Below are 25,604 nucleotides of genomic sequence, written 5' to 3'. Positions count from 1 at the left end.
TCTGTCCCTAGCCAGAGAGGCATAGCTACCCAAGCAGAAGCAGATGAATGCAGAATATCAAAGCTTGCAAGTCTTTTTACCTTCCACCCCCTACCCCTGACACATTTCTCTCTAACTGCTGTCTCAGTATCAGAAATTCAGCAATTCTTGAGGAGTACCTCAATAATTTGAAGTCTTTGAACAACAGGAAAAGGGCCAGAAAGATTAATCCAGGGAGAATGACAATAAATCTTTAAGAGGGCAAGGATATTACTCCTGAGCTTCTGGGGCCCACATCGCCTCAAGTCACTTACCCTTACTCATCCTTATCACTTGGTGGGGATCTGCTCAAAGATACGGATTAAAATTCAATCTCTTCTTCCTCACATGATAGGAGGGGGATCAGAACAAAGACATTTGGGATGCTCATTTGGGCCATGGTAGTGACCTGCACTGATAAGCCTGGTTCAGCTGGCATTAACCAGGCCCTTTCAACATTTATATGCTGAATATTTAAGAGCTTTTGAGCAGGGCCATACCAATGATGTTTGGTGCCTAGGGCAAAGCCCACAGCACCAGCTGGCCCTCGCCCCGTGCACAGATCCTGGGGGGCACATGCCCCTTCCATGCTTGCCCAGGAGTGCATGCAGCAGTGGGAGTCACCCTTACGCTGTCTCCACACCCCTCCAAACGAGCCACTAGTGACTCCATCCTGCACCCCACCCCAGTTGGGCAGCACCTGTTGGCATCCCTTTGTTTCAGCACCTAGGGTGGTTGCCGCCCTCCCCCCCGCACTTGCTATGGCACTGCTTTTTGAGCATCTTTCTCCTGATCAAAGAAGGGAAAGGCCTGGAAGAAAAGGCATGACACAAAGTGATGAGTGGCAGATTTCATCAAGGGAAATAAGCAACTTTTAGTGAGATGTTGGTTCATATAGCAAGGTATATTAAAAGAATAACAATGAGTTTATTTGTAATTGGTTTTTAAAATTTAAATCAAATTCCTTTTAAGGAAAAAGACCAGCAAAAACCCTTTTGAAGAGCCTACTGGGTAACTGAATCTGCCCTATGCTGACCAGAAACAAAGCAGTTCACTAAGTACAATTAGCATTTTCTTCATTTAATGAATCACTTTGTTTTAAATACAAACCTTATATTATGTATCCAGCATATTTAAGTTAATTATATTTAATTAATAAAAACAAATTTAAGTGCTGTTTGTGCACATTTAATTCCTGTTTCCAAGTGCATTTTGACAAGTCAGTAAAAAAAAGAGAGTCATCTAGTGCATCAAGTATTTCACAATTCTTTCCTAAAATAGTAACAATTAAAAATTAACATCTGAAATATATACATTATGCTATAAGTTTTCCATAAGGCCTGTTCAATTTGGTAGAGTTTTGGACAGGGTCTATAGTCTTCAGTGTTTGGTGTGCTAGTCCTTCTACAAGGACAAAGATTTGAAAGCAGCTCTCATCAAGTCAAAACAGTTGTTGTAGCCACTTGCAAGAAAAATCAAATCATTACAGGACAGGCACAAAGCATGCATTAAAAAGTCATTTGCCCTTTTTGGTTTTTGTATTTTTTATGTTAAAAGTCTGAATTGGGAGTGAGAACAAAACATGAGAATAAAGAAAGGAAATACTTATTTGTCTTTGGCTGTAAGCATTTAAACATGTTGAACTGCAAATAAGTGCAACCTTTATAAATACCTGGTCCTTCTGGCTAATAAAGGCTTGCTATATCTATCTACCCAAGGCTAAGTAAAAAAAATTAAAAACTAAAATAAATAAATAAATAAAAAATACAACGGGAACAGTAGGCAAATACCACTGGTTCTGTCTCCCTACCATGGGTGTCAAAAGGAAATGAGGACTGGTTGCAATTGCTCCCAACCTTTTATGCCTTTAACTGAAAGAAGGGAAGAAAGGGGAAGAGGGTTAAAAAACAAACAAACAAACAAACCTGAGCCCTATATGGATATTGTCATTCAAAAGAGGATTGCAGTTCTGATCTTGGGGGCATCTATATGTATGCATCTGTGGATCCCAATAAAGAAACATATTTCCTCCTCAACTGTATAACAAAATAAAAAGTGATATCAACACATTTCATACAAAAATAGTACTCTGAAGGAGCATACAAGGAGACAGAATGAATACTTTGGCACAATGTAAAAAAAGAAGTTATCACCAGAAGTTAAAATACTGTGTGAAAAATTCTCTAGAAAAATTCTAATTTCTGTACTGAAAGAGACGACAAAATCCGATAGCATTATTTGTCTACAAGGGAAAAGAGCATGAACTTGATAGTAACACTTACTCAGCTAATACGATATACACTGAATATCTACTAGAAAGTTGGCATTTTCCACATTTTTACCAGGAGTATTTCAAGCATTCTTCACTAGCTTTCTTCTATTTCAGAATATTCAAGCAATCATATGCCCCAATTGCTCTAGAAAGTAAAATTTGAAGATCGGAATTCAGAGAAATCCTTTACTTTCAGTTAAACAACTTGTTCAAGTTGTTACAATAAAAAGTCAAAAGTAGTCACAGATACTAGGAGCAAATTACTTTCAGAGGATGACCCCCACCAGGCCACTGGAAGTTAAGGGGCATGGCGGGGAGAGTGGCCTAACACAGAATCAGCAGCAGGAGGGCAAGTGAAGGCTGGTACAGGCCCAGTCAGCCTCTGACCACTTCACCTGTTGCCACCGCCAGTCCTACCTTCCCTGTCAGCCCCCACCACATGCCCTCTACTGAATCTAGAGCTGCCACTAGAGCGCAGTGAATAGTAGCTCTAACTTTGGCACAGGGCACACAACAGGGGCTGGAGCTGTTGCCGAATGCCCCATGTTGGAGCTAGAACTGCCACCAACACTTCCTCATGCCCCAGGCTGGGCCCAGACCACAAGAAGCCCCAGGCCTGCACCAAAAATTGACACCCCCGGTCTATGCAATTCTACTAACAAAGATTTTCAGAGCCCTATCTAGCAGCATGCCCTAGAGACTATTTAATAGTTCTAGTGAAATATATTTATATATGGTACTTGGTGACAAATCTGTGTGGGAAATAATAGAAAATTAACCTATGATAGTAAGAGCTTTGCTAAATGCTAATAGCAAGAGTTTTGTATGCTGACTCCATAGTAAGCCAGCGAAACAGCACGTAGCTTCTTGCTGTGTGTGTGACCGAACCATAAACCTAGATAGTAGAATGTTGTAATACAGCAGAACGTAGTAAACACCAAGTGTGTTAGATCACAACTCATCCCCAAATTCTTAGCTTGAGATAAACAAATCCCCAGTTTGAGATCACGTTATTTACTCCAGACTATATAAGCTGTACATTCTTAAGTTACGATGAGTTCCTCCACTCTAGCAAGAGTTCTGACTTGTGCAGAGCCCCGGTGCAGGCTATCGCATCCCCGAGATCGAAACACTCCGAAGCCAAGAGAACTATGCAGAGTGACGACTGCCACCTAGAGCCGATGTGAAGTGACCATTCCTCTGCTCTGTCCTATTGCCTGCCTCTGTGAGTATCCTTAAACAAAGCTTTGCAAGAATGAGAACAACCGTGAGTACGTCCTTTGTTCAAGCGCAAAGAATCTTCTGAACCCAGTAGTTCGTTCTAAGATGGATAGTAACACCCTTGTTGGAAAAAACAAAAGACAACCATTCTAATATTATAAAAGCCTAAGTCTGCCTGTCCATCCATAACACTTTATTCGCACTCTGACTGGCTGACAGAAACAGCCAATCAGAGTGCTCCAAGCATGGGGGAAATGCTGCCATGATTCTGAAACCGTGCTGAGGACCAGACAGAGGGTGGGGGAGCCAAGGCAGAAGAGCAGCAGCATGGGGCATTAAGTGGCGGGACTCCATCCCAGCCCTCCTCCCCACCCATCATTCTTGACAGGCAATTAGCTAGTCATACTATGTTCTTGTAAGTGTAAGCAAGGGAACTTGGGCATTATTTATGCTCTCCCTGCTCCTTCCATTAAAACCACACCAATGTAGCTATACAAATGAAAATGCAGATGTGCTAGAAGAAACTTACGTAGTTATAGCTTACTGTGGTGCAAGTTATTTTTACACCAAGTAGTGTATCTTTAATATAGGTTTGCAGCAATGTGGCTGCAGCAGCTGAGGTGCTGGGAGAAAATGTCACTACGAAGACAAGTCATCAGTTAACATTCTCTGGAGAGTTTCAACCAAAATAGATCAACAGTGTTTGAACTCTACTCTATTAGTAATTATGTACTTCATACATATTTACATTGAATTATTTTACTTTATTTCACTGCATTTCTATAACAAACAAAGATTAAAATAAAGAATGGACCAATCATCCAAGAGAAAAAGTACCTGTTCAAACTTAAGAATCAGCGCTGGTCAAGAAGTAATATTTTAGGAAATTCACTTTCATCTTTACTTCGAACAGTGAATTTTAAGTATTTGAGAATCTTACATATGTTAATATAGTTTTTGTTAGTTATGTGAATATTATTCACTCCCCAAGTATTTCACTGTGTATTTATTTCATTAGATTGCTAGTTAATTTTTAGTTCAAGCAATTAAAGACATAAGAAAATTCCTGTAAGAAGGAAGTAATAATGGAAAGTATTCTTTTGGCCTAGAAGCCTATCTACCTGAAGTACAAAAACACAAACAACAAGGCCATTATGAAACTGCAACTCTAATGAGATCTACAGTCGTCACTGGGAGGTGATATCAGACCCCATATTCAGACAAGATATATTCCTGCAGGAAAGACAACCTAAATCACTATTTGTGGCCTTGTTCATTCTTTAAATAAGAGGAAAACGCAGCTCTCCATTAGTGAAAATTTTTAAGTACTGGGCTACTAAGGAAATAAACAAACAAACAAACACAATTTGGCTCCTCTCCAACCACTTACAGCCTAGTCTATATTCTGTAAGTGCATTTGCACTACTTGCACAAAAAACAAGGGCCAAAAAAAAATCAAATAAATTCACTGATTTTAATTTAATTGTACTATTTAATTTATTTTATTATAACATATTATGTTAAATTTTATTTTTGCCTAAATTAGTAAATGTGTAATTTTATTGTATGCTTTTACCAATAACAAGTCATGTCACATTATCTTTATATAATTAGGTGTGGCAGGATTCAATTTTTATCGTTAAACATAGACTACACCTCAGACTTGCAAACCGAGAGAAAAATATTATCATTGGTAATAATCAAAATGTATAGAAAGAGGACGTAAGAAAAAAAAATCTGGGATGGGGGTAAAGAAAATCCAGGCATGGGCATGCCACTTGCACACACAGAACGGCCACTGCAGGCAGGGTGGGGGGAGCCCTGGCTCCACTGACCGCACACTGCTTCTCTGAGAGTGGTTTGGGCAGCTGCTTCAGGAAATGGGGGCCATGCTGGGGAGGGAGGGGCAGGGGGGGAGGGGAAATGGGACAGGGACACTGCTGTAGGGTCCCATCACCAAGGGGCAGGGCTGTTGGTAGCCAGGAACCCAGTACCGCTGGCCATTTGCTCTGTCCAGGTCCCAGCTGGGGATTGGGTACCAAATTCCCACTGAGCCCAGCCTGTCCCCTGCATCACTGGGGCAGGGTGCCTCCAGGGCCCAGCCACTGCCCCTCTGCTGCCCAGAGGGGCAAGAGACTGTGACCACCAAGGGGTTAAGCCACCCCCTCCACTGGTGGCTGCCAGGTGGGTCTTGCTCACTAAGGGGCCACAGGGAGCTGTTTCCCACCCCAGACTGGGTGGCTGCTGTCTCCTGGTGCAGCATGGAGCTGGGGAATTAAGTAGCATTTGACAGCCAGGAGTCTCCTGACAAGCCTCCTCCACAGCCCCAGCCTGCAGCCCCTAACCTGGCCTCTGCTCCCACACTCCATCCCATGAGACAAATGTACTACCAAATGAACAAAATGATTTAAAGCAGATAGGCTTTATTGACTTATGGATATTTACTTTTTCTATTTTGACACGTGATTTTATAAAGCTTTTAAAAGTATACTGTCATTACTAAATTGTCTGCCCCCCACAGTCCTAATTTTACTCAATCCTGAAATTTTAAAAATCAATAATAATAAAAATAAATGTTTAAAAATAAACATTGATTTTGGCCATCAAAATAAAAAATATAATTCTGCCAAGCCTATAATACAATTGTGAATTCTACTATATCATTTTAGCAAAATAAACCATTACATTATTGCAAATAAACTATTAAACTAATAATAATGAAACAAAGAAACTAAATATGTAGAGGTTTTAAAATAGTAATTCTTTCCCTGCTCCATGATCAGCAGGGCTCTCTGAATGGATGAATAAATATTTGCAAATAAATAGGATATTCTAATTTAAACTAGTTTGATCTTCCCTAATTACTGTAAACTCTGGTTCAATTTGCCATTCTGATTCAATTTGCTGTAGCTTTAATCCCCTGCCAGCAAACCCTTCTCCCTGTGCCACATTATCAGCTCCTACTAATTGGTCACTATTACTTCCACTCCCCTATGAAGTGACAAATTAAGAGTCTACCAACAGTTTAATAATTACAATTTCAATATCTAATTTTAAAACAATTGTTAAAAGTAACTTTTCAGAATATTGCTACAGAAGCTTGTTAGCCAGCATTTCATAAACAACAACACTCTTAAATTAATACCTGCTTTAAACAGGCTGTTCAAATATCTAGTTTCATGTTATGGGACAAGGTTACATGTATAACAGATCTCATGAGACTTCTCTATCTCTTCACGAAATAAGGTAACTGGTTTCCACTGGAGCCACATCTGTCCTGTTTTAATAGCTTAACCATCATACAAAACTTTGTAAGCACTAATACCATCTTTTCAATAAGTGATAAAAGCAGTATGGTCCTATCTGAACTAATATCTAGGTGGAAGAGGGTAGTTTTAAAAAGAACTGAATATAGTTATTCAGTTTAACACTGTTTGGCTAGGAGAAGTTCTCACAGAAATGCAAGAAACATGTTTAAAGAAGTCTGAAAATTGTTACTAGCACAAGTAAAAAGAGTTTTAAGGGAAAAATTAACCCATATACTGGCAGGGGCAGCAACTTTAAAGGCAGTTGTCTGTTCCATTTTCCCCACAAAAAGATGAAAATACAGGGGGTTGAGCAGGTGCCTAGAACAGATGAGCTTAGTTCATGTTCAACTGCAATGACAAAGTGAAAGATAACCTGAAAAGAAAAGGAAAATTATACAACTCCCTATAAACTGCTTCATTTTAGAAACAAACAGAACTCTACAAAAAGTTTTGCAACATCTAAGATTCCAACCCATCTAAAGTCCTCAAAACATTTAATTAAATGTGTGTTTAACTGTCCCCTGTGAAAGAAAAGAAAGAGAAAATAAAAAAGTGTAAATCTACAATGTAAATGTAAAAATGTGTAAATCTATTTTATGAAGACTGACAATGTTTGCAGACAAAGTACTGGAAAACCAAATCAATAAATAATCCAATGTTATTATCTCTATGGAGGCCCATGTACATTTACTGTCATTTTGAACTCCTGTTGGATTTTATGTTACAATATATGACCAAACCTTATAGTCATTTCAGTCAGTTTGCCTCAGTAACGACTGCAGGCTTTGGGTTAATGTGTTCAATACTTAGAAGGGTTACACACCAGGTCAATATCAGGTTTCTAGTAGCAACTACTCCAATATGAAAAGCAAAGCGTAGACCTGCAGTCCCTGTGCTACTGTATTTTCCCACATATAACACATACCCTTTCCTCCAAAACCAGCTAGGGAAAAATCGAGGTGCACATTTTATGAGTAAGAAGGATCCCCGTGGGTGGGAGGAGGAACACAGAGCAGTGGCAATGTTGATGGCTGACTATCAGAGCTGCATAATTTAAACACTACCAACACTCCCCATCGCCACATTTCTGGACCTGCCAGCATATACTGACTGGACTGCGCCAGAATGCAGAGTTAGTCCACAGCTGGACTCAGTTTACCAAGTCTAACTTGGCATATGGCCCCAGATCTGGTGTGCTGGGTCTGACCCTGGGCACTGGCTCCAGAGCCATGTTCCAAGTTGTACCAGGTGTGCCAAATCCAGGATGTGCTCTGACTCTGGGGCCACATGCCAGGAGGGTTTGGTGCACCAAGTCCGGGACTGCGTGCTGATTCCAGTGCCACGTGCCAGGTCAGGCCTAGTGCAAGGCTCCAGAGTCAATGCACAGTCCTGGAATCAGCATGAGGCACTGAAATCAGTGCACTGGACCAGGTCTGAGACAGCTCTGGACCCAGTGCACCAGGTCAGTCTGTGGACCCTATCTGGTGCACAGGTCTGGCAGCAGGCTTAGGACCTGGCTCAGCTCCCTAACTACTGCAACTTGTCTCAAATCAAAGATCTCCCCCACACACACTCCTCCCCTGTTCAGGCTCCCTTTTGACATCAAGTTACATACTACATACAGGAAGTATGTTATATGCCAGAAAATATGGTCATACTCCACTTTTGGCCATACAGAATCTCCAAACATGGGGAGTCTGAATGCTAATCTTTTATCTACCAAGTTGCATATTGATTGATTTTAATGTAAAGTGAAAAGTTATCCGTGAAATAATTTTAAAAGTCTGATTCTAGCATTTTAATTAATTATTGGAGACCCATTTGATTCACATACATTTTTTTCTTTATTGAAATCACATATTTAAGTCATATAAGAATCAAATTATTATCCTCTCCTTCCCTCTGGAATCAGGGATGGATCAGAAGGGGTACACAGTGGTTCTACTACCCCCTCATGCACTGCTGACAGCTCCCATCTTTGATGCCAGACACCAGTGCAGCATACTCATAACACATGTGCAGCAAGCTCTCTCCTGCCACCACATACCCCTTTTCAACATCTTAGATCTGCTGTCTAGAACATAGATTCATAGATGTTAGGGTCGGAAGGGACCTCAATAGATCATCGAGTCCGACCCCCTACATAGGCAGGAAAGAGTGCTGGGTCTAGATGACCCCAGCTAGATGCATATCCAACCTCCTCTTGAAGACCCCCCCGCCCCGAGTAGGGGAGAGCATCACCTCCCTTGGGAGCCCATTCCAGACCAAGGCCACTCTACTGTGAAGAAGTTCCTCCTAATGTCCAGTCTAAATCTGCTCTCTGCTAGCTTGTGGCCATTATTTCTTGTAACCCCCAGGGGCGCCTTGGTGAATAAAACCTCACCAATTCCCTTCTGTGCCCCCGTGATGAACTTATAGGCAGCCACAAGGTCGCCTCTCAACCTTCTCTTGCGGAGGCTGAAGAGGTCCAGGTGCCCCAGTCTCTCCTCATAGGGCTTGGTCTGCAAGCCCTTAACCATACGAGTGGCCCTTCTCTGGACCCTCTCCAGGTTATCCACATCCCTCTTGAAGTGCAGCGCCCAGAATTGCACGCAGTACTCCAACTGCGGTCTGACCAGCACCCGATAGAGGGGAAGTATCACCTCTTTGGATCTATTCGTCATGCATCTGCTGATGCATGATAAAGTGCCATTGACTTTTCTGATGGCTTCGTCACACTGCCGACTCATGTTCATCTTGGAGTCCACTAGGACTCCAAGATCCCTTTCCACTTCCGTGCCGCCCAGCAGGTCATTTCCTAGGCAGTAGGTGTGCTGGACATTTTTCCTCCCTAGGTGCAGCACTTTGCGTTTCTCCTTGTTGAACTGCATTCTGTTGTTTTCTGCCCGCTTGTCCAACCTGTCCAGGTCTGCTTGCAGCTGTTCTCTGCCCTCCGGCATGTCCACTTCTCCCCATAGCTTTGTCATCCGCAAACTTGGACAGAGTACACTTCACTCCCTCGTCCAAGTCGCTGATGAAGACATTAAAGAGTATCGGTCCAAGGACCGAGCCCTGCGGGACCCCACTGCCCACACCCTTCCAGGTCGAAACCGACCCATCCACCATGACTCTCTGGGTGTGACCCTCTAGCCAATTCGCCACCCACCAGACTGTGTAGTTATCCTGTCACAGCCCCTTAACTTGTTCACCAGCATGGGGTGGGATACCGAATCGAAGGCCTTCCTGAAGTCTAAGTATACGACATCCACCCCTCCTCCTGTATCCAGGTGTTTTGTAACCTGGTCATAAAAAGAGACTAGATTAGTCAGGCATTATCTACCTGCTACGAACCCGTGCTGGTTTCCCCTCAGCATAATTTGTCCTGCCGGGCTCTCGCATATGTGAGCCTTGATAATTTTTTCAAAGACTTTGCCAAGGATGGAGGTGAGGCTGACTGGCCTATAGTTGCCCGGGTCCTCCTTCCTCCCCTTCTTGAAAATGGGGACCACATTGGCCCTTTTCCAGTTCTCCGGGACTTGCCCTGCGCGCCACGAGCGTTCAAATATTCCCACCACTGGCTGTGCAATGATGTCGGCCAGTGCCTTCAGTACCTTCGGATGGAGCTCATCCGGGCCTGCCGACTTAAAGGCATCCAGTTCTTCCAAGAGACTCTGCACCATCTCAGGGTCTACGCATGGTAGTCTAGCGCCTTGCTGCTGCCTCTCTACAACTCCAGTGAAAGACTTGTCGTGCCCCTCTCTTAGGGGCACTGAGGCAAAGAACTCGTTGAGGAGTTCAGCCTTCTCCCCCCTGTCCGTCACCAATTGTTTCTGCCCATTTAGCAGGGGTCCTATTCCTCCCTGGGCCTTCCTTTTACTCCCTATATATCTAAAGAACAATTTCTTGTTGTCCTTCACATGGGATGCCATCCTCAGCTCCATGGTAGCTTTGGCCCGTCTAACTGCCTCCCTACAAGCGCAAGCAGAGGAGGTATATTCATCTTTGGTGATCTCTCCGTTTCCACTTTTTATGTGCTCCCCTTTTGGCCCTTAGGCTGCCCTGGAGTTCTCTGGTCAGCCAAGGAAGCCTCCTGGCCCCTTTCCCTCTTTTTTCTCGCATCGGGATCGTCTCCCTTTGTGCCTGAAGGATCATTTCCTTAAGGCACAGCCACCCTTCTTGGGCTCCCATCACTTCAAAACTCCTACTCTGCAGTGCGTCCTTGACTAATCGCCTGAGTTCATTGAAATCAGCTTTCCTAAAGTCTAGTACTTTCACCCTACTAGTTACTTTACCCACTCGACGTCTTATGGTGAATTGTATTATTAGGTGATCACTGTCCCCCAGATGGCTACCGATCTGGAGGTCCGCTACCATGTCATCCCCCGTTGCCAATACCAGATCCAGTAAGGCATTCCCTCTAGTGGGACCGTGTACCTCCTGTGTCAGGTGGAGGTCCTGTACACAGGTTAGAAACCTGCGTGAACGGTGGGACTTTGCCATCTGCGTCTCCCAGCAGATGTCTGGGTAGTTTAGGTCCCCCACGACTACCGCCTCTTTAGCTTTTATGATCTCCGAGAGCTGCCTCAGGAGCCCCAAATCTAGTTCTTCCATGTATGAGATGGGAAGAAAAGTGTCATTTTTGTACCATAAAAATGTTATTAAACTTTTAAGAAGGTAGAGGTAGTTAAAATATCTTAGTTTAAGTTAAATATTTCTCCTGACTCCCTAGGATTCCTAATTAAGGAAAATATTAGTACCCCCATGGCCCTCACCATGGTTCCTCCACAGTTCCAGGGCAGTGTTATGGTATTTTCTTGTATACAACATGCCATGGAATACAATATGCACTTTTCTTTGAAAGCAGACTGAAGAGAGAAAAAAAAAAGAGAGATTTTTTCCCCAGAGCTATTGCTGCACTGAGCAGGGATAGAACCTAATCATCATGTGACTCACTCTCCCTTTCCTGATTAACTAAAACTAAAACCCTAGCTGTTGCTGAAGACTGGTCTCCAAGAGTGGATCTGATTTTGAAAAGGCTGTGATATAAGAGAAGAGAGACTGTGAGCAGCTACAACACAGCAACATTTCCCTGAGAAAGCTTAGTTCGATTGGTAGAACATCAAGACCATTAAAAAGGAGAAATGATAATTAATAACTCCGAAATGAAGGAGCAATTAATTCAAATGACTCTGTAGCTGCCTGTAATATCACAGCTACTGTACTATGGAGCACAAATCAAAGGAGGTGCTTCTACCCAAGCAGAAAGCCAGCTTCCCCACTTAACACACTCACACCATGCTTGGGGATCTGATTTTAGGGGAAAAGGCATGTGTTGTATATGAGGAAAAAAACCAATATTTATAACAGCCTTAAAATACAGCTTTCCCCTTCCATTGACATAGAACAAACAAATGAAACAGAACTACACAAAAAATGCCATACAAACAAGCCCTCATCTTGCACCTTGGGTCCCTGGCATATGTTACACTTATTGTGGGACATATGCAAGCTACCCCACAACAAATAACACGTTAGACATTAAATGAATTTGCCTTGAGGTTAAAAATGATTAATCTGCCACAAAAAACAGCAACTCCACAATGATATTGCTATTTAAACAGCAACTTGTTTGTCATGCCAGGACAGATTTAAAGTCTGTCCAGGTAGTAAGACCTGACCCCCCGCAATCCCACAGAGCTCTGCTCTCCCTTTCCCACTCTCCCAGGTTGCCCATGAACAGGATCAGTGTACCTGCAGTCTGGGACTCTCAAATGCCATCCAACAGTACTCATGGATCCCAGGCTGCAGGCATGATGCCCTTTAAACTTTTCAGAACCCAGAGGGGACACCTGCACGTGGCAGCAGGGGCTGACAAGGGGGTGGTGCCTGCCCTGCTTGCAGGAAGCCCCCTCACCCATGCTTCCATGCAAGCAGCAGTAGCAGAGGCTGATGGGGTGGAGAGTGGAGACCCTGCTCCCATAGAAAGCTTGCAGGAAGTCCCATTACCCTCACCACCTGTCATCAAGGGTGGCAGGGCTGCCTGCAACCTGGGAACTTTAAAGGACTGCTGTTGTTTAAAGGGCTGCTGGTGCTTAGACATCAGCAGCCCATTAAAGCCGTGGAAATTTTAAAGGGCTGCCCCCCTAAGAATGGCTGTTCTCAGGCTACCCAGGAGCTGGACTTGCTAGCCACCCTCTCAGTGAACCTGTCCAGCACACTGAAACTCTCCTGGGGGTTGGGGGAGCTATACAGCAGCTTCCTACTACCCCCTTGCTCGACAGCGTACCTTTGTTGCACTTCCGCCAGGAGGCTTTGAATGTGTGGCTGCCCAAAAGGCCCTATTTTTTCTGTACTGCTACAGACTTTGTAGCACTAAAAACCAGTGCCTAAAGGCAGGTTTGAACACCACAACATCCTCCCCTCTGGTTATAACATATGCAATTTGTCCCCCAGTGATGTGAGGGATGATGCTGTGGTACTGCACAAAACATCTTTCCTCTGCCCTATGCTTTCTTTGTATCACATCAAACACAAATTACCTGCCTTTACTTTCAAATCCTTCCGATGTCCTATTTCCATTCTACCTGTCCTCTCATACATTGTCACAATGGCAGCTGTGGCTTCCACTCTGCCAAGGATGGCAACCTTCATCATCCAGAGGTTAAATTTTCAGAAAAGCAACCTTGTGCTCTCTCTAAACCTACCCTTCAGATGCAAGGAGCTCCCTGTAAACATTCACAGAGGTATCCCTGCTGCCAGAGCTGGACATGCATTTTACATTAACCAGTAATTGAAGAAAAATTGGAAACCAACCCAAGAACAAGAAGCAGGAGCCAGGAATACTTTCTCCCAGCTGAATGCCCTCAGCAACAGGCAACATGACCATACTTCCTCGTTTCCTTTCTGGCCCCATGACTCTTGCATTCTTGGCTCCCCCACTTCAACAGGACAGCCAGAGGATGCTAATAACCAAACTTCTTCAGAGCCTAGTGGTCAGAACACTCTCTTAGAAAGTAGGAGATATGGGTTTAAATCCCTTCTGGCTGAGGAGGGCCTATGATTCTGGTTTTCCACTTCTTTAGAGGGGAAAAAGAGGTTTTACTAAGGATAACAATAGTTAGTATACTCCTTTTATAGATTAAGCTACATAGGCAACAAGGGTTGAACTGACTTTGCCTAATCTATAGGCCCATCAGCCTGACTTCTATCCCAGGGAAGATCTTAGAAAAGTTTATTAAGGAGGCCATCCTTAATGGACTGGCCGACGCCAACATCTTAAGGGATAGCCAGCATGGGTTTGTTGCGGGTAGGTCTTGCTTGAGCAATCTCATTTCCTTCTACGACCAGGTGACCTATCACCTGGACAAGGGAGATGAGATTGATGTCATATATCTTGACTTCAAAAAAGCCTTCGATCTGGTGTCCCATGATCGTCTCTTGGAGAAACTGGCCAATTGTCGCCTTGGGTCCCCCACGATCCACTGGCTGGAAAATTGGCTCCGGGGTCGGACCCAGAGGGTAGTAATTGATGGAAGTCACTCATCGTGGTGTCCTGTGACCAGTGGGGTCCCCCAGGGCTCTGTCCTTGGACCCATACTGTTCAACATCTTCATTAACGATGTGGACACTGGAGTCAGAAGCGGACTGGCCAAGTTCGCCGATGACACCAAACTTTGGGGCAAAGCATCCACGCCAGAAGACAGGCGGGTGATCCAGGCTGACCTGGACAGGCTCAGCAAGTGGGCGGATGAGAATCTGATGGTGTTCAACGCCGATAAATGCAAGGTTCTCCACCTTGGGAAGAAAAACCCACAGCATCCTTATAGGCTCGGCAGTGCTATGTTGGTTAGCACTATGGAAGAAAGAGACTTGGGGGTCATCATTGACCACAAGATGAACATGAGCCTGCAATGCGATGCTGCGGCTAGTAAAGCGACCAAAACGCTGGCTTGCATCCATAGATGCTTCTCAAGCAAATCCCGGGACGTCATTCTCCCCCTGTACTCGGCCTTAGTGAGGCCGCAGCTGGAGTACTGCGTCCAGTTTTGGGCTCCACAATTCAAAAAGGATGTGGAGAAGCTTGAGAGAGTCCAGAGAAGAGCCACGCGCATGATCAGGGGTCAGGGAAGCAGACCCTACGATGACAGGCTGAGAGCCCTGGGGCTCTTTAGCCTGGAAAAGTGCAGGCTCAGGGGTGATCTGATGGCCACCTACAAGTTTATCAGGGGTGATCACCAGTATCTAGGGGAACGTTTGTTCACCAGAGCGCCCCAAGGGATGACGAGGACGAATGGTCACAAACTACTACAAGGTTGTTTCAGGCTGGACATAAGGAAGAATTTCTTTACTGTCCGAGCCCCCAAGGTCTGGAACAGCCTGCCGCCGGAGGTTGTTCAAGCGCCTTCATTGAACACCTTCAAGATGAAACTGGATGCTTATCTTGCTGGGATCCTATGACCCCAGCTGACGTCCTGCCCTTTGGGCGGGGGGCTGGACTCAATGATCTTCCGAGGTCCCTTCCAGCCCTAATGTCTATGAAATCTATGAAATCTGTCAACAGCAAAGGCAGCAGCAATACAAAAAACACCATAAGTGTAACTATTCTTCATCTCTAAAAGGTAAACCACAAACTCCATACCCCAATCAAGAGAGATAAGAGGGAAAATGTGTTTAAGACTACACTCTGGCCCTAGCGTAGTCTTAATCATCTTTATGACCTTCCATCCATGCCTGCCTACAAGATTTGGAGAGGTCTCAACTTAACTTGAATAACCCTGGGGGCTAGTCTATGGTTATATCTGCACTGTACTCATTACTGTCTCTGAAGCTACCTCAGGTACTGATAACAGTGTAACTCAAGTACTGCAGACCTTGTTAAACTGCAAAATTTACCCAAGAACAGACAGCATTTAGCCCACACACAATTCTGGGTTGCTACAACTAGCAGTAACCAAGTAGCTAATTTAAAGGTAGTTTGGGTACCTATGTTTACACAAGCTGCAATTACTGTTATAGCATCCCTCCTGCTGCATTGTTGTGAGCTTACTCTCAATCCTTATTGGACCCTATCGTTCTGACCTTCAATCTTTATAGGACCCTACCATTTAGCAGATCTGCAGGGCTGCCTTCTGAGGACACCCATAGCCATTTTTCACAGTGCTTGAAGTGTAGGAATTTTCCTCAGGCAGAACCAGGGCTCTGAGAATCTTATGCTGGACTTTACCTCAAGTCTCCTGAATTTTGACCTAGGACTCAAACATAGAATTAATGAGTTTACATTAACAAACATTACAGTTTTTCCAAACTTGGAAAATAAGGCCATTTATAGCATCCACAACTGTACTATGAGTTTCTTCCTACCCGGGGCGGGGTGCGAGAATGGGACAGGACACCTTTTTCCAAGTATCTTAGACTCCAATTGTTAAGGCCTTATCTTTTGTTAATGTGTTTTTACAACAGGAAAGATTCATTTCTCACAAGGCCCTCCCTTATTAGTAGCATATTTTCAGTTGTGGGGTGGATCTGGCAGAGTAGAGGGGAAGGGGCAAAAAGTAAATAAGGAGTCAAAACAAAACCAGAACTAAACATCCATACTGTGAGCAAAGGTGGCTGTGGAAATATTTTCATGGAGGCTACCCTATGCTATTTTAAATTTTTGTTCAACACTTAGATTCCATGACAATAGGTATTCTAGTTTCTGTGAAACCAATGAAATCACTGAACAGGTTGCACGTAGTAATAACTTCAAATGCAACATAATGTAAGTTTATGGTTTAGAATGTGTACCATTATCATAGATTGTGAAATGTATTACAAATATGAGCTGGCTCAAAGGGCAGTAGCAACAACATTGTCCAACAGTAAACAATATACCTGAAATCCTTGTGTAGCCCTTATCATTGTTTCCAATCATTCCCAAATCATTCTTCAAATAGAGAGAGGGAACAGCCGTTTTGGAAGAAGGCTGTCAGCAGGACCTCCTTGGTAATATGGCTAAACATTAGCCAGTGGTATTTTAAAATACTAAAGGTTTAAGGATCTTATACCACATGTGACTTCCAAAAGCTATTATAAATTTATATCTGCTGGTGCACTACAAAAATTAAATACACAGTCGCATCAATTTGGTAATCATGAATACTAGAGCCGTGTGAAATAGCACCATTTCATTCTGACTTCTGTTTCGCCGTTTCGAAGGGACAGTGTTTTGTTTTGTTTCATTTCAAAGCACTGTTCCATTTTATTTTGTCAAAATTGTTTCGCCGATTCAACGCATTTTGACGTTTTGCCCATAGGCTACAGTGGGGAATCATGAAAATGCCTGTAAGTTTGTCATTTCTTGCCTGATTCAGATGAAAATTGCAGGGATGGTAGCTCCTTCTGAGGGCATGGAGCCTGCCAAGTTTCAAAGAGATAGGTGCAGGGGTTTCTGGGAAACCACACCTCAAGGTGCTGACAAGCAAAACTTGTGTCACTTGCCTCCACCAGCCCTATGGAGCTCAGCCCGGCAGCAGGAGAGCCAGTGACAGAGCTGCTCTGAGCACAGCCCTGGCCAGTGGGTCTCCCCCGCCTCCTGCCGCCAAGCTCAGCTTCATGGGGCTGGCGGAGCCAGATGGAGTACAGCCCAGTGGTGGGAGGCAGGGGAGAGCCAGGGTTACGCTCTGACCGGCTCTGCCAGCCCCATGAAGCTCAGGCCAGCGGCAGGTGGCAGGGGAGACCCACTGGCCAGGGCTGTGCTCAGAGCAGCTCTGTCACTTGCTCTTCCCCACCTCCCACCACCAGGCTGCCTCGAAGCTCCGCTGGGCTCCACCAACTGGCAGAGCCACGTGGAGCACAGCCCTGGCTCTCCCCCACCTCCTGCCACCAGGCTGCTTCAAAACTTGAAACAATTCAAAACCTTTTGAGTGCCCTCATTTCATTTTGAAGCTGTTTCAAGGCCTTTTGTTTCATTTTGATTTCGCTGTTTCAAGCTCAAAACGCATCAAAACAGTTTTGAAACAAAACAATTGTTCAAATTTCACACAGCCCTAATGAATACATTCAAAGTGACTGTTTTCTCTCAGTTTGATTACTCAGTGACTTTTTCCCCATGGTCTCAAAGTCCCGGCTCTCCAGATCACAGTATTTCCAGCATACCGATGACTCTTCTCACACACAAAGAAGACATCTACATACATCAGCCTTATTTCAAAGTTACTTAACTGGGTTCTCATTTGTTTCAAGACAAAGTTCAAACCTCCTTCTTTTTTGGTTTAACTGCTCCCCATGGATCTCCTTCAACTAATCACAAGTTTATCTTTAATGCTGATCTCTCTTACATCATGTAACCTAAGAGAGACCATTGGAATCGCTCCCGATTTCCACCAGTATAACTTCCACTACTATCTACAAAAGACAGGTGCGCTGGTTTAATTTAAATCTATTTTCAAATCACATTTGCTTAAACTGGTACACATTTTCTTTAGTTTAAATTAAAACCAATGTCACTCTTAAAATCAGGAAGAAACTGGCTTCAGCTTAACCAATATAAGCCTATTTAAACTGAAGCGTGTGTGCCTACACAGTGTTCTGCACCAACATACTAATAGCTTGGTTTAAGAAGACCCCATATCTTTAGTTAAAAAGTCTGAGTTTGTAAATGAAGCCTCTGATGAAAACGAAACCCCTTGTCACTATCAGCGCGTCTTCCAGTGCCCTCTGTTTCTCCACACTATTTATATAAAGGCCTTCTTTCCAGATCTTGATACTGATATTGTTTTCTTGCATTTTTCTACCTACTCAGCTCCCATCTTCTAATTTCAACTAAAAACATAAATACTAGAGGGATAAGGCAAAAAAAAATATTTAACTATGGGTAACAGGGGGCATGCTTGGGGCCGGGTCTCATGCCAGCCCACCCACCTGTCTCTATGGGGCAGTCCACCCAGTCTCACCTGCCACGACTTTGCTGTTCCCATAAACTGGTGTTATAATGCAGGAGTCTGCCCCTTCCCAGCCCCGATACCAGGGAGTACTATGTGCAGCTCCAAGCCTTCCCTACACTGCAGCCCATGCCTTGCAGATGGCATCCACATGATGTAATCATAACTGTCGCAGAGCACCGAGGTGCACTGCTCTTAGAGGGGCAGAAACTGCCAGAGGAAAAGCTCTGGCAGTGCATAGGGAGCCCTAGCAGGGAATAGGAGCCCATCTGTGGGTTGCCAGGGCAACTGGAGGGAACAAACGATCCACACCTGCCAGCGGTCAGCTGCCTGTAGGAGGCAGAGCCTGGCTCTTATAAAGCCCAGGGCTGAGGCCAGGCTGGTAGTTCCCTGCCAGCAGCTGGAGAGGCAGGAGCTCCCTCAGCCAAGATATGGGAAGACACCTGATTGCAAGTACAGCTCATGATAGCTCTGGAGGCTTGAGCAATGATAATAAGTTATAGCCAGGCAGCTTATAGTTATGTTGTAGCCTAGGGGCTTGTGGTTTTGCTTTGGCGTTATTTATTAAACCAGTGGCTTGAGTGAGGCTATGGGGTTGGAGGAGGCCTCACTGGGGACTCGCAACACAGGGTGAGGACCCCAGCGCCCGAGTGGGCGCAGCATACTCGTAGGGATCCACAGTGGTGTGGGGGCCCTAGCGCCAGTGAGGGCGCAGCGTACTCAGGGGGAACCCACAGTGACATGTGGACCCTGGCGCCCGTGAGGGCGCAGCTTATGGGGTGCTTAGACCCCAGCCCCAGAGAAGGGGAGTTTGAGAAGCCCCAGTGTGGGCGTAGCAAGCCCTAGAGAGGGGCAACTTTAAGAAGCCCAAGTTGGGCACAACGAGCCCCAGGAAGGGGTAGCCTTTTTAAGAAGCCCCGTGCGGGCGTAGCAAGCCCCAGAGCGGGGCAATTATCGAGAAGCCCCAGCAAGGGCATAGCAGGCCTCAGGAGGGGGCACTATTGAAAAGGCCCAGACTGGGGGCAGCAGCGCAGAGAAGGCCCCGAGAGAGGGCGACGGTGCAGCAAAGGCCCGGAGTGGGCAAGGAGAGCCCCAGGAGGGGGTGTCAGTGTACGTAGAGACACAAATCAACATCTATCCCATCTGTGAGGCTTGGGGAGTGGTATCAGGGGTGGTTGGAGCCACGTGTAGCCCATAAGGCTAGGGTGCCCCGAAGCACCCATTTGTGCTGGACAAGATCCATGAGGGGTCCAGGAGTCTACATGTCCAAGAGGGCATGAGGCAGCCTCCCAACTTAAGATTAAAGATGTGGCGGGCGAGAATAGAGGGTGCCCTTGGGCCGACTTGACACGGAGAGGGGGCCTCAAGGAGATCACGGCCCTCCTGCAGGACCCCGCTGTGACAATAACCTACACCACAACTGCTGCTCCAGGGTGTCTCAGAGTCCCTGTGGGACCCTGGAGCAGCAGGTCATTGTGCTTAACCTTTAGGTTTTCTTTTGACCCACAACCCGACCTCCTTGCAGCGGAGGACTTACCGGGGTCAGGACTTGCCCCTAACTCTCTGGTTGAGCCCCCAACTCAGCCTCTCGCCCAACTACAGCCTCAGGCATCTGAAGACATACCTTAGCCTACTCCCCACTCCTGGGGTTCTGACTGTGTCCACTCTAGGGCCTCTACACCACACCCCACCCGGGGGACTTCTCATCCTCCTCGCACTCAACTACATCCTTACACTTGACTACTCAATAGGCTGGCCCTTGCACTGCCCTTCAGGCCTACTCCCAGTTCAGCCCTATTCAACGTGCCCCTGGGACTGTCCTTCAGGCCTACTACCTGTTTGGCCCTACTCAACGCGCCCTTCGTGCACAGTCCTTCAGGCCTACAGCCCTACTCTGTGCCACCCTCCTTCAGGGCCTCGGGGTCGACCACCCCCATAGGCTCAGGTGGCACTGCACTTGCCATGCCGGGCCCCACAACTGCCTCCAAAACCCACCCAAAGATGGGGGCTGGGGTTAAGGGTGCCCCTCCTCACCTTTCATCAGGGACGTAACTGGCCTGGCATTTCTTGGGGGCCCCGACACCACTAGGAGCCCCACCAGGCCATCCTTCCCTGGCAGGGTGCAGTTTTTTTTAGGTTATGCCCAGGACCAAGAGCCTCCTGCTCCTACCTGCTAGATGTTCCATGCAGCTCAGCCAGGCGATGTTTTTGTCTGGGCTGGAAGCAGCAAACTGCAGCCTTTATAAGCCTCGTGCTCAAAATGGCTGCCCTCATCAGGCAACTGGCTGCTGCCCGACTCTGTCCTTAAAGTGCCAGGCACCCAAAGGTGCACTGCCACACTCTGGTTAAATTATTTAAAGAATAAAAGAGTGAAAGGCAGGCACCTTGTGCCTCATACAGTGCTAACCACACTTTCAACTTCATAAAGTAGTCTATAATAACTTTTATGGAAGATGCTATATGCAATTAAAAATGTGTAATGGATTTTTTTTTATTTTTATTTTTTTTACCAGTAAGCCCTTATTTATAAAAAGGTTTCAGGCTGAGCACCTTCTGTCAGATTTGACTCCTAGAAATCTAAAACTCAGGCTTATAGCTTCAGTTACTCAGAAACATTTAAATTTTTGGTACAGCCTGGAAAATTTAATGGAGTGGGTTAACTTTATAATATCCCAATCACTGGGACAAAGGCAAAAAGACTGAATATAGCAAAATTCTGTCAACACTGAGCTTTAAAAAGAAAAACCTCCCACCAGTAGTACAGCTCCTTTGGTGACACTGCTAACACAAACTAGCTGCTAGCAGTTTTACCAACCAGTCATTTTGAATTCTGGTTTATACAACCCAGTGTCAACACCACCAATACCAAGTCTATGCTAGTGCAGCTACGCTGGTCACAATTTTTAAGCTAAGAACTTCATATAAACAGAATAGCCCTGATTTTGGCTTCCACTGCAGCCCTGTATGTCAGCTCTGTGTTAAGGTGCTTAGTGCTGCACCAGTACGTATAATAGTCTTTTGTTACTCTTCCTTGTAGTTCTGGCATCAGACTGTGACAGGAACATGACTAAGAGGTCACAGATATGGGGAATGTGTGTAGAGCCAAATCAGACTCAGTTCTTCTTCATGGGTGTTGGACAGCTCCATAAGGAGATTTAGCAGCTGACAAGCCACTATAGTTCTAGAGGTTACTCCGATTGCAGCTTAAAATTAAAACATGCTTCTGCGCACTCTCAGATATGGAGGATTTCCCAAACTGTGGCCCGAGCAGCGCGGCAGAAAGAGGAAGAGAGAAAAGGGCACTGGATAATCCACGACTATAGAAACCAAACTTTCTAGGGAAAAAAATGCCACTTGTCACTTTTTCAGGGATGTATTTTTGGTAGCTGTGTTGGTCTGAAACAAAAAACAATGCGAAACTCTAGAACTCTTGGTTCAGAGAGGATACCTACTATCCTCTTAGACCTTTTATTAGACCAACTAAGTAGTCACAAAAAATACCTTTTTTCTGCAAGCTTTTTGGGCACACATGCACTTCCTCAGGCTAAGGGAAAATTAAAGATGGTAAAAAGTCCCTATTTTTACCCTTCCCCCCTCAGGCTATGCTGACTTAATTCAGCTGCTGCCCAGAATCAGTCCCCCACATCAACCAAGGCTCTCTGCTCACATCCCATGGTAGAATATGGTTTGTACCACTATTCGTGTCAATCTCAGCTTTTGCACTTAAAGATATGAGGCAGTATACTTCCTAAACCCCATTTTCTCAAGCCTTCATCCTCCAAATAATTACCTGTTACCCTCAACTTGTCAGTTTGATCCAACGACAGATTATTTGAAAGAAAATATGAATGCTCTCTCCGATCAATTCAGAGTTACCATGTATTAAAAAATAAGACACATTTATCTCCTATTTAAAAAATTACAACCACCTTTCTGAGTGATATTTGGGAGGATAAAGGGGAAAACGAGGCAGTTTCAGAAAGCATCACAGCGAGGTGCAAGGAGCAGACCCTGCAAGTGAGGCCAGACCAGGCTGCTGGGGTCATCCTCCACCCTGCCCACAGCTTCTTTGCGTGACAGTGGCCACACCACAGTCCAGCTGTCCCTAGCACCACCGGGCACGGGCTCCAGTCTCAGAGCCGTGAGCACTCGGTCCGTGGGTCTGAAGCGCTCCGAGGAGGCAGCGAGAGGCCCCACATTAAAAACCAAAACAGACCGAAAACAAAACCTCAGCAATTACACGGACGACTCGGAGCAGCGGAACGCGAGGGAGGGCTCCACACGCCGGACTGAGGGCAGCAGCTCCCATCTCAGGAGGTTCCTGCAGAGCAAGCCGCCGGGGCAGCCGGGCACGACCCTCCCGCGGAGCGGGGCGGCCCCGGGGAAGGAACAGCAGCGGGTCCATGCGGCCCCGGCTCCCTTCCCTGCGGGGCGGGCGCAGCGAGCCAGGGCCCCGACACCCCTTCCTCCCTCCCGCCGCGCCGCGCACCTACCCGCACATCCCCAAGCTCCCGCCGGCCCCGAAATGGCCGAACAAAGGGAGCTCGCCTGGCCCAGCGATTGGCCGGGGGCGGGGTGGGGCGGGGCCGTAACCCTGGCGACGCGGCGGGGAAATGGCGGCCGAGCCCCGCCCAGCGGCCCGGGCCCGGGCCCGGGCCCGGGCACGCGCCGGGCCTGCCACGCTTCCCGAGCGGGGTTGTCCCCGCTGCCCTGGAGCTCCCCGGCGGCCGACGCGAGGGCCGGGCACGGCTGCGTGGGGACATGAAGGGACCGCGCAACGTCCCTGCCCAGTAAGCCCCAAATGAAGTTGAACGGGCCTCAGAACAGCGCAGTCCTCACAGCAGCGCCCAGGCCCGTGGCACTCCTTGGCATCTGGTGCCCCAGCTCTTCGGAGGCGAGTGGCACCAGAGCTGCTAGTCTTCTAATGCTCTTTAATACTAGTGGGTTAAAGCTGGTGTGTTGTCGGTCCAGCTGCCTGGGCTGCCATCACAGTGTGGGCTGGTGGTTCTCCGCCCCTTTAGACAGTGTGGGTACTGACTGACAGACTCTGGTGGATCTAGGACTTGGAAAAGAGGGGTGCAGATGGTGAGGTGTGTCATGACATACCAAATAACATTTTTCTCCAGCTAAAAAGAAATTAGGTTTACAAATAAGCTAGGGGACTAGGGCTATATTATTCCATCTAAAATAGAAGCCAAAACAAATAGCACTTCACTGGCATGCACTAAAAACAATCTGCAGGGCTGTGAAATCAATGCTTCATGGCCAGGAGCAGCTCACAGACAGCAGAACTGTAGAACAAAGGGCAGCTTGACTGGTGGACAATTAAAAAGAAGAGCGGGTCTTAAATACTGGTGGAAGGAAGAGTTTAGAAGGGACCAGGTAGCAGAACAAGGAGCAGTGGTCTCAAGTTGCAACTAGGGAAGTTTAGGTTAGATATTAGGAAAAGCTTTCATACTAGGGCTGTGCCCAGATGAGTGCACCTGTGTAGTATGTGACACCACAGACCCATCTGTGGCACCACACACTGCACATTTCATAGATTACATAGACATTAGGGCTGGAAGGGACCTCGGGAGATCATCGAGTCCAGCCCCCTGCCCCAAGGGCAGGAAGTCAGCTGGGGTCAAAGGATCCCAGCAAGATGAACATCCAAACATTTCTTGAATGAATCCAGAGTAGGTGCTTGTACCGCCTCTAGTGGCAGTCTGTTCCAGGCCTTGGGGGCTCAGGCAGTAAAGAAGTTCTTCCTTATGTCCAGCCTGAAACGGTCTTGGAGGAGTTTGTGACCATTTGACCTTGTCATCCCATGGGTTGCTCTGGTGAACAGGCATTCCCCCAGATCCTGATGCACACCCCTTATATACTTATAGGCAGCCATCAGGTCCCCTCTGAGCCTGGGTTTTTCCAGGCTGAACAGCCCCATAGCTCTCAGCCTCTCATCGTAAGGCCTGTTTTCCTGCCCTCTGATCATGCACATGGCTCTCCTCTGCACTCTCTCAAGCTTCTCCACATCCTTTTTAAATTGTGGAGCCCAGAATTGGATGCAGTACTCCAGCTGTAGCCTCACCAAGGCTGAGTACAGCAGGAGGATGATATCCTGGGATTTGCTAGAGAAGCATCTATGGGTGCAAGCCAGAGTTTTACTCGCCTTGCTGGCTGCAACATCACATTGGTGGCTCATATTCATCTTGTGGTCAGTCATGACTCCCAAGTCCCTTTCGGCTGTGGTGCTAGCAAGAGTAGCACTGCCAAGCCTGTAAGCATGATGCAGGTTTTTCTTCCCAAGGTGGAGTACCTTGCATTTTTTGGTGTTGAAGGCCATCAGGATTTCGTCCACCCATTTTCCGAGCTTATCAAAGTCGGCCTGGATCACCGTCCTGTCCTTGGGTGTGGACGCTTTACCCCAAAGTTTGGTGTCATCAGCAAACTTAGCCAATCCACTTCTGATACCAATGTCCACATCGTTAACGAAGAGGTTGAAAAGAATAGGCCCAAGGACGGAGCCTTGGGGGGACACCACTGGTCACGGCGCACTACAATGATTGACTTCCATCAACCACCACTCTCTGGGTCCAACCTCGGAGCCAATTCCCCAGCCAGCAGACTGTGATGTAGCCAAGGTCGCAGTTGGCCAGTTTTTTCATGAGGAGATGGGACATCAGATTGAAGCCTTTTTTTAAATCAAGATATATGACGTCAGTCTCTTCTCCCTTGTCCAGGTGATATGTCACCTGGCCATAGAAGGAGATGAGATAGTTTAGGCAAGACCTACCTACAACAAACACATGCTGGCTATCCCTCAGGATGTTGCCATCAGCCAGTTTGTCAAGAATAGTCTCTTTGATAATTTTTTTCAAGCTCTTCCCTGGGATAGAAATCAGC

At 46.2% G+C, this 25,604-nt stretch overlaps 1 protein-coding gene across 8 annotated transcripts in view; it reads right to left on the bottom strand.

The window, feature by feature from the left end:
• The window catches only part of TNPO1 (transportin 1), a 120,274-nt gene extending 96,980 nt beyond the window's left edge, over positions 1-23,294 (bottom strand). For 4 of the 8 annotated variants that reach the window (XM_059725089.1, XM_059725092.1, XM_059725087.1 and 1 more), the window contains exons 1-3: positions 23,213-23,274; positions 15,900-16,043; positions 1,944-2,054 (exon numbers count right to left, since the gene is read on the bottom strand). The gene's annotated coding sequence lies outside the window, so the exon portion shown is untranslated. Of the gene's footprint in view, positions 1-1,943; positions 2,055-15,899; positions 16,050-23,212 lie in introns of those variants that run through there. The other 4 variants (XM_059725088.1, XM_059725093.1, XM_059725090.1 and 1 more) reach the window with 4 other exon arrangements.
• Between the last annotated feature and the right edge of the window lie 2,310 nt (positions 23,295-25,604).

This window comes from Alligator mississippiensis, chromosome 3 (assembly GCF_030867095.1).
Source record: "Alligator mississippiensis isolate rAllMis1 chromosome 3, rAllMis1, whole genome shotgun sequence".
Classification (NCBI taxonomy): domain Eukaryota; kingdom Metazoa; phylum Chordata; order Crocodylia; family Alligatoridae; genus Alligator; species Alligator mississippiensis.
Note: the sequence above shows the minus strand (reverse complement) of the source record. Positions and strands in the feature narration are given on the sequence as shown.